This window comes from Somniosus microcephalus, chromosome 18, assembly GCF_052327205.1.
Source record: "Somniosus microcephalus isolate GS21.2 chromosome 18, FLI_Smic_1.0, whole genome shotgun sequence".
Classification (NCBI taxonomy): Eukaryota; Metazoa; Chordata; class Chondrichthyes; order Squaliformes; family Somniosidae; genus Somniosus; species Somniosus microcephalus.
In genome coordinates this window covers 53,369,243-53,379,424 of record NC_141004.1, presented here as the reverse complement: position 1 = coordinate 53,379,424, position 10,182 = coordinate 53,369,243, and the positions used below count along the sequence as shown (strand labels likewise).

The 10,182-nt window shown below is 41.0% G+C and overlaps 1 long non-coding RNA gene across 1 annotated transcript; it reads left to right on the top strand.

Moving 5' to 3' along the window:
• Nucleotides 1-220: 220 nt before the first annotated feature.
• On the top strand, nucleotides 221-9,228 carry LOC147105273 (uncharacterized). The gene is made up of 2 exons (XR_015081723.1): nucleotides 221-583; nucleotides 7,770-9,228. It is a non-coding gene; the product is annotated as an uncharacterized LOC147105273 (long non-coding RNA).
• The last annotated feature ends 954 nt before the right edge of the window (nucleotides 9,229-10,182 follow it).

Genomic DNA, 10,182 nt, shown 5'->3' with positions numbered 1-10,182 from the left:
GAATAGAAAGATTTAAGGATAAGTAATGTTTAAATAAAAACTGCTTCAGTGATGTTTCAACAGTATCGACCGCAATGAGAAACAGCAAGTAATTATCAATGATTCAACAAAAACATCATCGATTTAAGTAACTTCCAACTAAAGTTTTCATACAATTTTATGACTTTTTACAACTCACAGCAAGTTATAGAAATAATCAATAAAACCAAACCAAATTCAATTCACTGACTCCCACACATCACCACTGAAGCCCAGCTTCAGGGAGGTAAGGCTCAATCCTCAGAGAGAAGCACCAAAGCTGCCCGACTCCCGGAACAAAACACTTTATACAACAGCGCACAGCACAGGCCGACCTGAACTAGCCCTCGCACCAGTTTGTGTTTCTCTGTCTCTCCCCCTTTCTCCCCAGTTTGTGTTGCTCTCTCTCTCCCCCGCCCCAGTTTGTTTCTCATTCTCTACCTCCCCCAGTTTGTGTTTCTCTCTCCCGCCTTCCCAGTTTGTGTTGCGCTCTCAGGACTCGCGGAGTTTCCAGGCGGTTTTCGTTGGCCACAACGCTGCCATCCTCACAACCGGCAATAAAGTGGTGAGTTCCGAACAGCGATCTGAGCAGCAGGACCCAGACAATGGGGTTTGGTTGCGTACTAATTTCGACAGTGTGTTGTGTTATATAGTGAAGCAGGTTATGAAGCCAAAATCTAAGTCTCAATATGGTGAATATCCTAGAATCCTTAAAAAAAAGCCCTGCCCTTTTCTTGTCATTTGTCATACAGTTACATATGACGGATCGAACTTGAAGGTGAAACATGGGAGCAACTGAACAAACCAGAACTGATAACAAAAGAGCTGAATGTAGATGTATCAGAGTCCTGTAAAATAGATTAGTTTGATGGTGACCAGTCGCCTATAACAATTAAAACCTGTTTTCCAAATGCATATCCCTTCTGATACTATCTGAAGTAAGTCTGACTGAACTCCCTTTGATTCGCCACTTCAATTCCCTCCCATTCTAACATGACCCTGAGCTTCCAGTCACTTGTCAATTTAAATCTCAATCCTACTCCCAATCTGACCTCTCTGTCCTCGGCCTTTACAGCCTTTCCAACTCGACGTTGATTTCAATAACTTCAGATCATGTCCAGAAAATAGGTGCAGTGGTTATCAGGTGCTGGTAATGGTTCTGCTGCTGCCATTTACAGCTCCTCTAGACCCATCTTTTGTTTTTTTACCTGTCCCATTACCGCCTCCCATTTGCCTTGCTCCATCATCCAATTTGTCATTTCATCACTCCCACCTTCCACCCTATCGCAGACCTTCCCTTTTGTTCTTTCCTCCCCTTTCCCTACCTCTGTACTTGCTTAAAATCTGTTACATTTCTAACTACCAGTTCTGACGAAAGCTCATCGACCTGAAACGTTAATTTTGTGTCTCTCTCCACAGATGCCTGACCTGCTCAGAATTTACAACATTTTCTGTTTTATTTCAGATTTCCAGCATCCGCAGTATTTTGCTTTTGTTTTACTGATATAGTAGGCTGTTAATTGTCCTTGAGTAGTTAACTGTCAAAGATCCTGAGGATAACTGACTATACTGTGAAGATACAGGGACCCCTGCCCCAATTGTTGATTGATATTGATCCCTAGCAGTCTTGGCGAATGCCAAATTCAGCCTGGACACTTCTTTGGGACTTCATTGAGAAAGGGCAAAAGACACTTGGTTCTTTCTTTCAGTATGGCGAAGTCCTAAGGCTGTATTGAGTGTACAGCACAGAAACAGCCCATTTGGTCCAACTGGTCTGTGCCGGTGTTTATGCTCCACATGAGCCTCCCCCCATCCTACTTCATCTAACCCTATCAGCATATTCCCTTCTGCCTCATGGGCTTATCCAGCTTCCCCTTAAATGCACCTATGCTATTTGCCTCAACTACTCCTTGTGGTAGCGTGTTCCACACTTTGGGTAAATGTTTCTACTAAATTCCCTATTGGATTTATTAGTGACTATCTTATATTTATTACCTCTAGTTTTGGACTCCCCCCACAAGTGGAAACTTTTCCTCTGTCCTATAAAATCCATTCATAATCTTAAAGACCTCTATCAGGTCACCCTTCATTCTTCTCTTTTCTCACGATCTCTTTGGCGAGACGTTTGCCTTTTGCAACGCACAAGAGATTGCAGCACTCTACAGTGGGGAATCTTCGTGATCTGCGGTGACCTCAACAAGCTGTTTAAGCAGCCAATCGCAGTGCAGAATTCTCACAGACAGGGAACAAGGAAGTGAAGGAGCTCCTTTTATCCCGACTTTTTAAAAACGTTAGAGAACAAAACAAAGATTGGGCTTGCACCTGGGGAAAAGGTAAACCTGAAATAAATCGGAACAAACTTTAAAAAAAAATTAAATAATTTTCTTTAAAGTTTCTTAAAAATTGCAATTTTTTTATCATAATGGAGAAATTTGACACTCCGCAAAATTAAAATGAGTTTTTCAGGGCCATAACATTTGTTTAGCAGGCAATACGCTGTTAAAACCCCAGTTAAACCTAATCCAACAAGGCTTAACATTTAAGGGGATATTTAACAGCGATATTGCCATGGAAACGCCCAAGTTTTCGTCAGTTTCACTGATTTCCCCGATTACACCGGTTGCCAGCTATGCGGGGGGGGGGGAGGTGCACAGCGCAGCCAGTGTCGGCGCAGTGAATGACTAACCGCAACTTCAGGATTTCCACGGTTAGATGCGCATGCGTTACATTTTGAAGTGGCGGTCAGTTTCAAAGGGGGGATAACAGCGAACGCTGTTAGTTCACCGTTATTACCCACCGCAAATTCTTCCTACTCTCTTGCTGCCAACCCAGGATTTAAATGTTTATTTTCATAGATTAAATCAACTCTTTAAAAATACACCAAAGAAAATTATATACTTAGAATAACAGAAATTACTATAATGACCCAGTCATAATTTGAAATACTAGGCTGAGGCAGCAGCCTGTAATTAAATTGTCACAGCATTGATAGCAACCAAAATGCTTTATAGGACCAAACTGCATCGAGGAATCTTGCATGAAAGGAATTTTAAGAGAAACGGACCTCTAGGTAGTGAATGGTAGCTTTTCGTTCATTTCCTTACCCCCAAAAAAGTAACAAATAATCGTTAAAAATGCTCTGATAGTTGGGTTCAAGCCCCACTCCAGGACTAGAGCACGTAATCTAGGTTGGTATCAATGCAGTCCTGAGGGATTGTAGGAGTTTTCTTTCCTTGGATGAGACGTCAACCTGTTCCTGCAGTTCAAGTGGACATTAAAATGGTGGCACTTTCTGAGGAAGAGCAGGGAGTTCCAGCCATCATTTGACCTTCAAGCAACACCATCAAAAATAGATGAACTGGTCATTCATCTTATTGCTGTTTGGGGGACTTTGTGTGAAAAGGCTACTGCATTCTCTGACATGACAGTGAAGTGCTTAGTAATGTTTCTATGACATGTAGTAAAAGAAAGGAAAAAGATAGACTTGCATTAATATAGCGTCTTTCACGACCACCGGACGTCCCAAAGCACTTTACAGCCAATTAAGTACTTTTGAAGTATTGTCACTGTTGTAATGTAGGAAACGCGGCAGCCAATTTGCGCACAGCAAGGTCCCACAAACAGCAATGTGATAATGACCTAATGACCAGATAATCTGCTTTTGTTATGTTGATTGAGGGATAAATATTGGCCAGGACACCGGGGATAACTCCCCTGCTCTTCTTCGAAATAGTGCCATGGGATCTTTTACATCTACCTGAGAGAGCAGACAGGGCCTCGGTTTAACGTCTCACCCTAAAGACGGCATCTCCAACAGTGCAGCACTCCCTCACTACTGCACTGGAGTGACAGCCTAGATTTTTGTGCTCAAGTCTCTGGAGTGGGACTTGAACCCACAACATAAGAACATAAGACGTAGGAGCAGGAGTAGGCCATTTGGCCCCTCGAACCTGCTCCGCCATTCAATAAGATCATGGCTGATCTGATCTTGGCCTCAACTCCACTTCCTTGCCCGCTCCCCATAACCCTTGACTCCGTTATCATTCAAAAATCTGTCTATCTCCACCTTAAATATATTCAATGACCCAGCCTCCACAGCTGTCTGGGGAAGAGAATTCCAAAGATTCATGACCCTCTGAGAAGAAATTCCTCCTCATTTCCGATTTAAAAGGGTGCCCCTTTATTCTGAAATTATGCCCCTAGTTCTAGATTCTCCCACGAGGGAAACATCCTCTCTGCATCTACCCTGCCAATCCCCCTCAGAATCTTATATGTTTCAATAAGATCCCCTCTCATTCTTCTAAACTCCAATGAGTATAGGCCCAACCTGCTCAACCTTTCTTCATAAGACAACCCCTTCATCTCAGGAATCAACCTCATGAACCTTCTCTGAACTGCCTCCAATGCAAGTATATCCTTCCTTAAATAAGGAGACCAAAACTGTACACAGTACTCCAGGTGTGGTCTCACCAACGCCCTGTACAGTTGTAACAGGACTTCCCTACTTTTATACTCCATTCCCTTTGCAATAAAGGCCAACACTCCATTTGCCTTCCTAATTACTTGCTGTACCTGCATGCTAACTTCTTGTGATTCATGTACAAGGACCCCCAGATCCCTCTGTACCTCAGCATTTTGTAATCTCTCCCCATTTAAATAATAATTTGCTTTTTTATTTCTGACTCGGGTGTATGTGCTATGTAAATGCCATTTATTTTGTGAACATATTGCGCTTGTATGTTTCCTTACTACATTTTCATACAGTAAAAGCCAGCTCCAGAAAGAATGCCCAGTGTATGTCCACCAGGTGCTAATTGAACATTGCATGTTTAACCGCATTAAGTTTATCTGAACTATTCCTGTGCCTCAAAGATCAGCAACCAATTGCTGAGGTGTAACAAAACCATCCTCTGTTGTGTATTTTGAACCCTCTTATCTTGATCCATCTGTGAATACTCACAGGAAACAGAAATCAGATGTGATAGGCTGATAGATCTAGCATTAAAAGGATTACACTGACATTCCAGGTCATCAGTCTTGTTGGTTATTAAACTCACTTGGTGAGATTTATCAGTTCTTGGCCTGGCTGACTTCTGCCACATCTCAAGAATTAATTAAAAAAATAGGTATTGTACTAAGATCCTACTGTCAGCACTGGTGTGCCAGGTATACCGTGTTATTTTTGGCTATATAATGATGGTTAAGAGCTGGATTGAGGTCTGTGTGTAGCTTTGCTATGGCAGCTCATGTAAAGGAGGACATGTTGCAAACGGGCCTCTGTTCAACCTTTCTTTCAGATTTTACATTAGCCCAAGAAAATCGGAGTGCTTTTTCATGGTGGCTCTCAACCCTGGAAATAAAATTTTGTTGACCAAGAAACATAAATTGAGTTCAGTGTAATAGCTCAGCTTGCTGTTTACGGAGAATGCTCAGGGTTGTGTCAAGAGGCCTCGGGAACAGGCACCACAAAAAGGTGACATTTCAGTGTTACAACAAAATTAAATAAATATACAATTGTTGCTCTCCAAATAAGCAGTGCTGCATTTTTTGGCTATGTGAAGCTGGTGTAGAGTATTGCAATGTTGATGCACTCGTGTAGACGGCCAGTCTCAATAATTGGGTTAGGCAGGAGGCGCACTAGGTCAGAAATCAAAGAAAGACCTTTATTGCCGCTGTCACCGACAATATTTTGTGCTTTTCATCAGAAGGCCCTGAAATATTGAATCGACAGGGCATTGCCTTCTGCACACTCACATTTTAATAAGTCCAGCAGTTACGCTGTCAGCAAGGGTGAGATGAATGTAGTTGGCAACTTGCAGATGCATAGCAGGAACTTCAGAAATTCATGAAGACAAATTGAACAAATAAATACACTGTGGCTGCCACTTAATGTCAGGTGCCTGCCCCTTCCTGCTCTTTTCCCATTTTTATCCTGGAGGATCATCACTTCTTGTATGAAAGTGCTGATTTCTTATGATTGGTCCTGTGAATTCCCATCTGTCTTCATTTTACTTTGCATGTACGATTGCTTCACGTCAGCAGATGCTGTTGCAAAATGGCCAGTAAATCATCACTTCAATTAAACTGCTGCAGCAACAGTGTTATATGAAGACTCAACTTGTTTCATAACGATTTTATTGGAAAATAGTTCACCTCAAATTTATCTCTGCTGTTTGTGTAACTCCTGCGATTGCCTCTTTCTGTCTTTGCCTATTTATTGCTGGGTTTCTTTGCAGGCAGAATGAAAGTAGCAATGATCGGTACTTTCTGCTGAGAGACAGAAGCTTTGTGCCACTGTATCAATCCCCATCCAACATGTTACACAAATGTTGCCTTCAGAATGGGACCCCTGCACCTGCAGTATTCATACATTTGACAGCAGAGTGTTGATAGCCAAATCTAAACTAATGGTATTTTGAATTTAAATGTCACCTCCAGTTGCTTTTTCTAGCTCCAGGGGTTGCCTGTGTTGCATTAAAAAGAGTAAATCTGCCTTTTCCACAGTAGAATATGGCTCAGCCAGCACCAAAGCACAGCAGTTTAAAGAAGGCAGCCCATTTCAGAAAGTAGGCAGCACCTGTAATTTATTCACCTGTACACAATCGTCAGTCGTTCCTCTGAGCCCTGTAATGCTACGTTGTGGAAATGTACAGCTCTTAACACAGGATATTTTCACAGTGAGGGACTTGGAATCCTAGAATGATACAGCACAAAAGGAGGCCATTGGGCCCAGCATGCCTGTGCTGGCTCTTTGCAAGAGCTATCCCATTAGTCTCCCTCCTCTGCTCTTTCACAAACAGCCCTGCAAATGTATCCATTTCAACCATATATCCAATTTCCTTTTGAAAGTTATTGTTGAATCAGCTTCCACCACCCTTTCAGGCAGTGCATTCCAGATTGTAACAACTCACTACATAAAAAAATTCACCTAATTTTCCCCCAAAGCAGTTTAATTGGTCACTTTTCTCATTACTGTGTGTAGGACTTTGCAGTGCTGCCTTGATTCTCTACTTTGCAATAGTGATGGTGCTTCATTGGCTGTGAAGTGCTTTGGGACATCCGGAGCTGGTGAAAGGTGCTATATAAATGCAAGTTCTTCTGTTCTTTCTCACTTGTTTTTCTCTTTTATTAAGCAGTTGCGACCTGAGCTGTTTGTGTTATTTCTCTTCTACTTGAACATCTTATAGCACCTTTCTCTCTTTCTGCTTTGATGCATTGTCACTTTTACGGGTAAAATCTTTTATTGTTGCAGATAGAGCTTTCTGCTCAATTATTCAATATAAGATCACAAAAATAATATAGCTACAAGAAGGATCTAGTTGGCAAATACCACCAGTTTGATTAATAAGGTAAAATTGTATACTAATCATAAACCATGATTAATATATCAGGACTTGTGTGCATAATCTAAATCCAGTTTGGTACTGAGCATGCTGTATTGTTTGAGAATGCTGTCCTTTGGATTAGGTGTGAAACTGAGGTCCCATCTGCCTGTCAAGGTGATGATACATTCTATCCTCATTTGAGGAAAGAGAGGGGTTTCCATCTGGTGTTCTCAGTCCCTCAAAGGACACCAGCAAGAAAAGATTAACAGTTCATCTCATTGTGATTTATAAAACTGCTGGTGTGAAATGGCTGCCATGTTTGCCTACATAAATCTCTAAAAAGTGGTTTGTTGTGTGAAAAGCTTGGAGTTGTTTTGATGAGATGTGACTCAAATGTAATTATTATTTTTGAATATCCTCCACTAGAACAGTTGTGGCAGAATAACGGAGCGTATGTAAGGTAACCTGCCCCTGCCATCTTAGCAGATGAGAGAAGAGGAAGATGCCAGATGAACAATAATTGTTTTTGCTGTTTAGAGCGTTGATCTTGTACTTCGCTGAGCCATCCATTACACATCTGAAAATGTGCACATTCGACAGATGAAGAAACGAGTTATTTCAAACTTCAATTAGTTACAGCCACTGTTGTATCAGCTTTTAAGATGAAGAATTACACTGGGTAAATTTCTGATTGGTTTGTGTGTTTTGAAGAATGAAATGACATACGGAACCACTGAGATTGAGAGAGAGGCGGTAAAAGTGCAACACATTATGGAATTATGAGAGATGCAACTGCATATATGAATTTGAAAAACATTTTTAAATAACTCTTATTTCTACCTTACATTTTTATTCTGTGTTTTTATGCATTACCATTTCTCTTCCAGTATATTTTATAGAAATGTAGTATATTGTTTTTCCAAGGGTTTTCTAATCCAGTTTGCATTTTAATGCATGCAGTATTGATGTTATGGTCATGGTTCAATCTTGATCCATGTGATTAATGCAAAGGACAAATGACAAGGGGTGTGATAGCATAGTGGAAAACTCTCTCGTGCGCATGCGTGCACTCACACCCACACCCCACACATGCTTCCTCTTCAATATCTTGATCTGAGCCATCTTATTGTAATGGTGGACCCATTGAGCCAGAGACCCAGCTTTTCCACAGGGAGGGCAGTCAGAGGGTGATCTTGGCAGTAAAGTTACCGACCCATATTTTTGGTAGGGGATGGAGTACAGCACAGGGTACCTAACAAATGGCAGGCGACAGAGAGTAAGTGAGTGTCTTGCTGATGAAGAGACAGTAACAGAATATCTTTAAATGCACTGAGATTGAATAAAAGAAGCACAATAGAATGGAATTTGTTACATCGTTATATTATCACATCGTTAAATGGAACTACTTATTACATTGTTATATGGAACTACTTTGGTTAGTGCATTTATATTGCTATGTGGCACACTGTGTCAGGCAGTGCACAGTGCAAGGTCGGACATCTTGTATCACTCCGCACCATGCGGCAGCAACATCATGAAAGCACCGAGTAAAAGCTGTAAACTAAAATGAGTTAAAAGTGTCTGTATTACATAGCAATAAGAACACAAGGGGACACAACAGAATTAATTGCTAAAACATCTAATTTATGCAAGTCATGTCTTCCATTTTGCCATGTGAGAGCATGCAATTCTCAGTCATCTGTAAATCCCCAGTGTTCCTCTTGATTGTGATAGACACTTTTACTTTATAGTCCAGTTACAAGTCTGCCAAGAATTTGATTCCTTTTTAAATTTGGTTGAAGTCAATCCAAAATATTTCCAATTACCATAAAATCTGATGCATTACTTGTACTTTAATGCAAGTGATTACAACTTGTGAACTTGGGGTTGTGACTTTGACTTTTATTGCTTGATTGATTAACATGAAGACACACTGCTGAAATGTGCACACCAAGATATTTTGGTCATGAGTTCAGACCAAGCGCTATTCTGAAGTTGTACCTCCCTATCCTTTTGGGATAGACAGCACTACTGCAATTAGTGTTACACTGTATCGCTCAAAGCAATACAATAAGCTGAAAGAGTGTTTGTGCTAATAACAACAGAAAATGCTGGAAAAATTCAGCAGGCCAGACAGCATCCGTGGAGAGAGAAACAGAGTTAACGTTCCAGGTCTGGCACCCTTCTTGTTTGTGCTACTTACTACACTTGAGTTTGTGCTCTGCTTTCTAATTGTTTTTATATATTAGTAAATTGCCCATGATTTAAAACGGACATAGACAGTTTCCTAGCTGATAAGGGAATTAGGGGTTACGGGGAGCGGGCAGGGAAGTGGACGTGAGTCTTGGTTCGGATCAGCCATGATCCTATTGAATGGCGGAGCAGGTCCGAGGGGCCGTATGGCCTACTCCTGCTCCTACTTCTTATGTTCTTATGCCATCCATGATCAGTTGATGAATATAATTTTCTTCATATGTACATGATGGCAATGGAGTTGGGAGAGACTTCAGAAAAAATTCTCCACAGCACCTCCTACCCACTAGAACATGCCATGACATTGTTACAGGCAGCTTTTTACATGCAAGATTTCTATTCTAAATGTTTGTTAGTACTTTCAATGATAAGTAATGAGACAAAAATGATGATAAAAGAAAATGTAGTACACACTAGCATGACATTTCAGAATTATTGACTATGCCTACCCAAAGAGACCTTGGTGTAATAGACATTAAAAACGCTTCTATTCAGTTAATTCTTAGCGTTAAATCAGCAGGACTGGGAGACATAGATTAGGATTCAGGTGGAGCGTCTCAATCAACATGCTTCAGTTGTCACATTG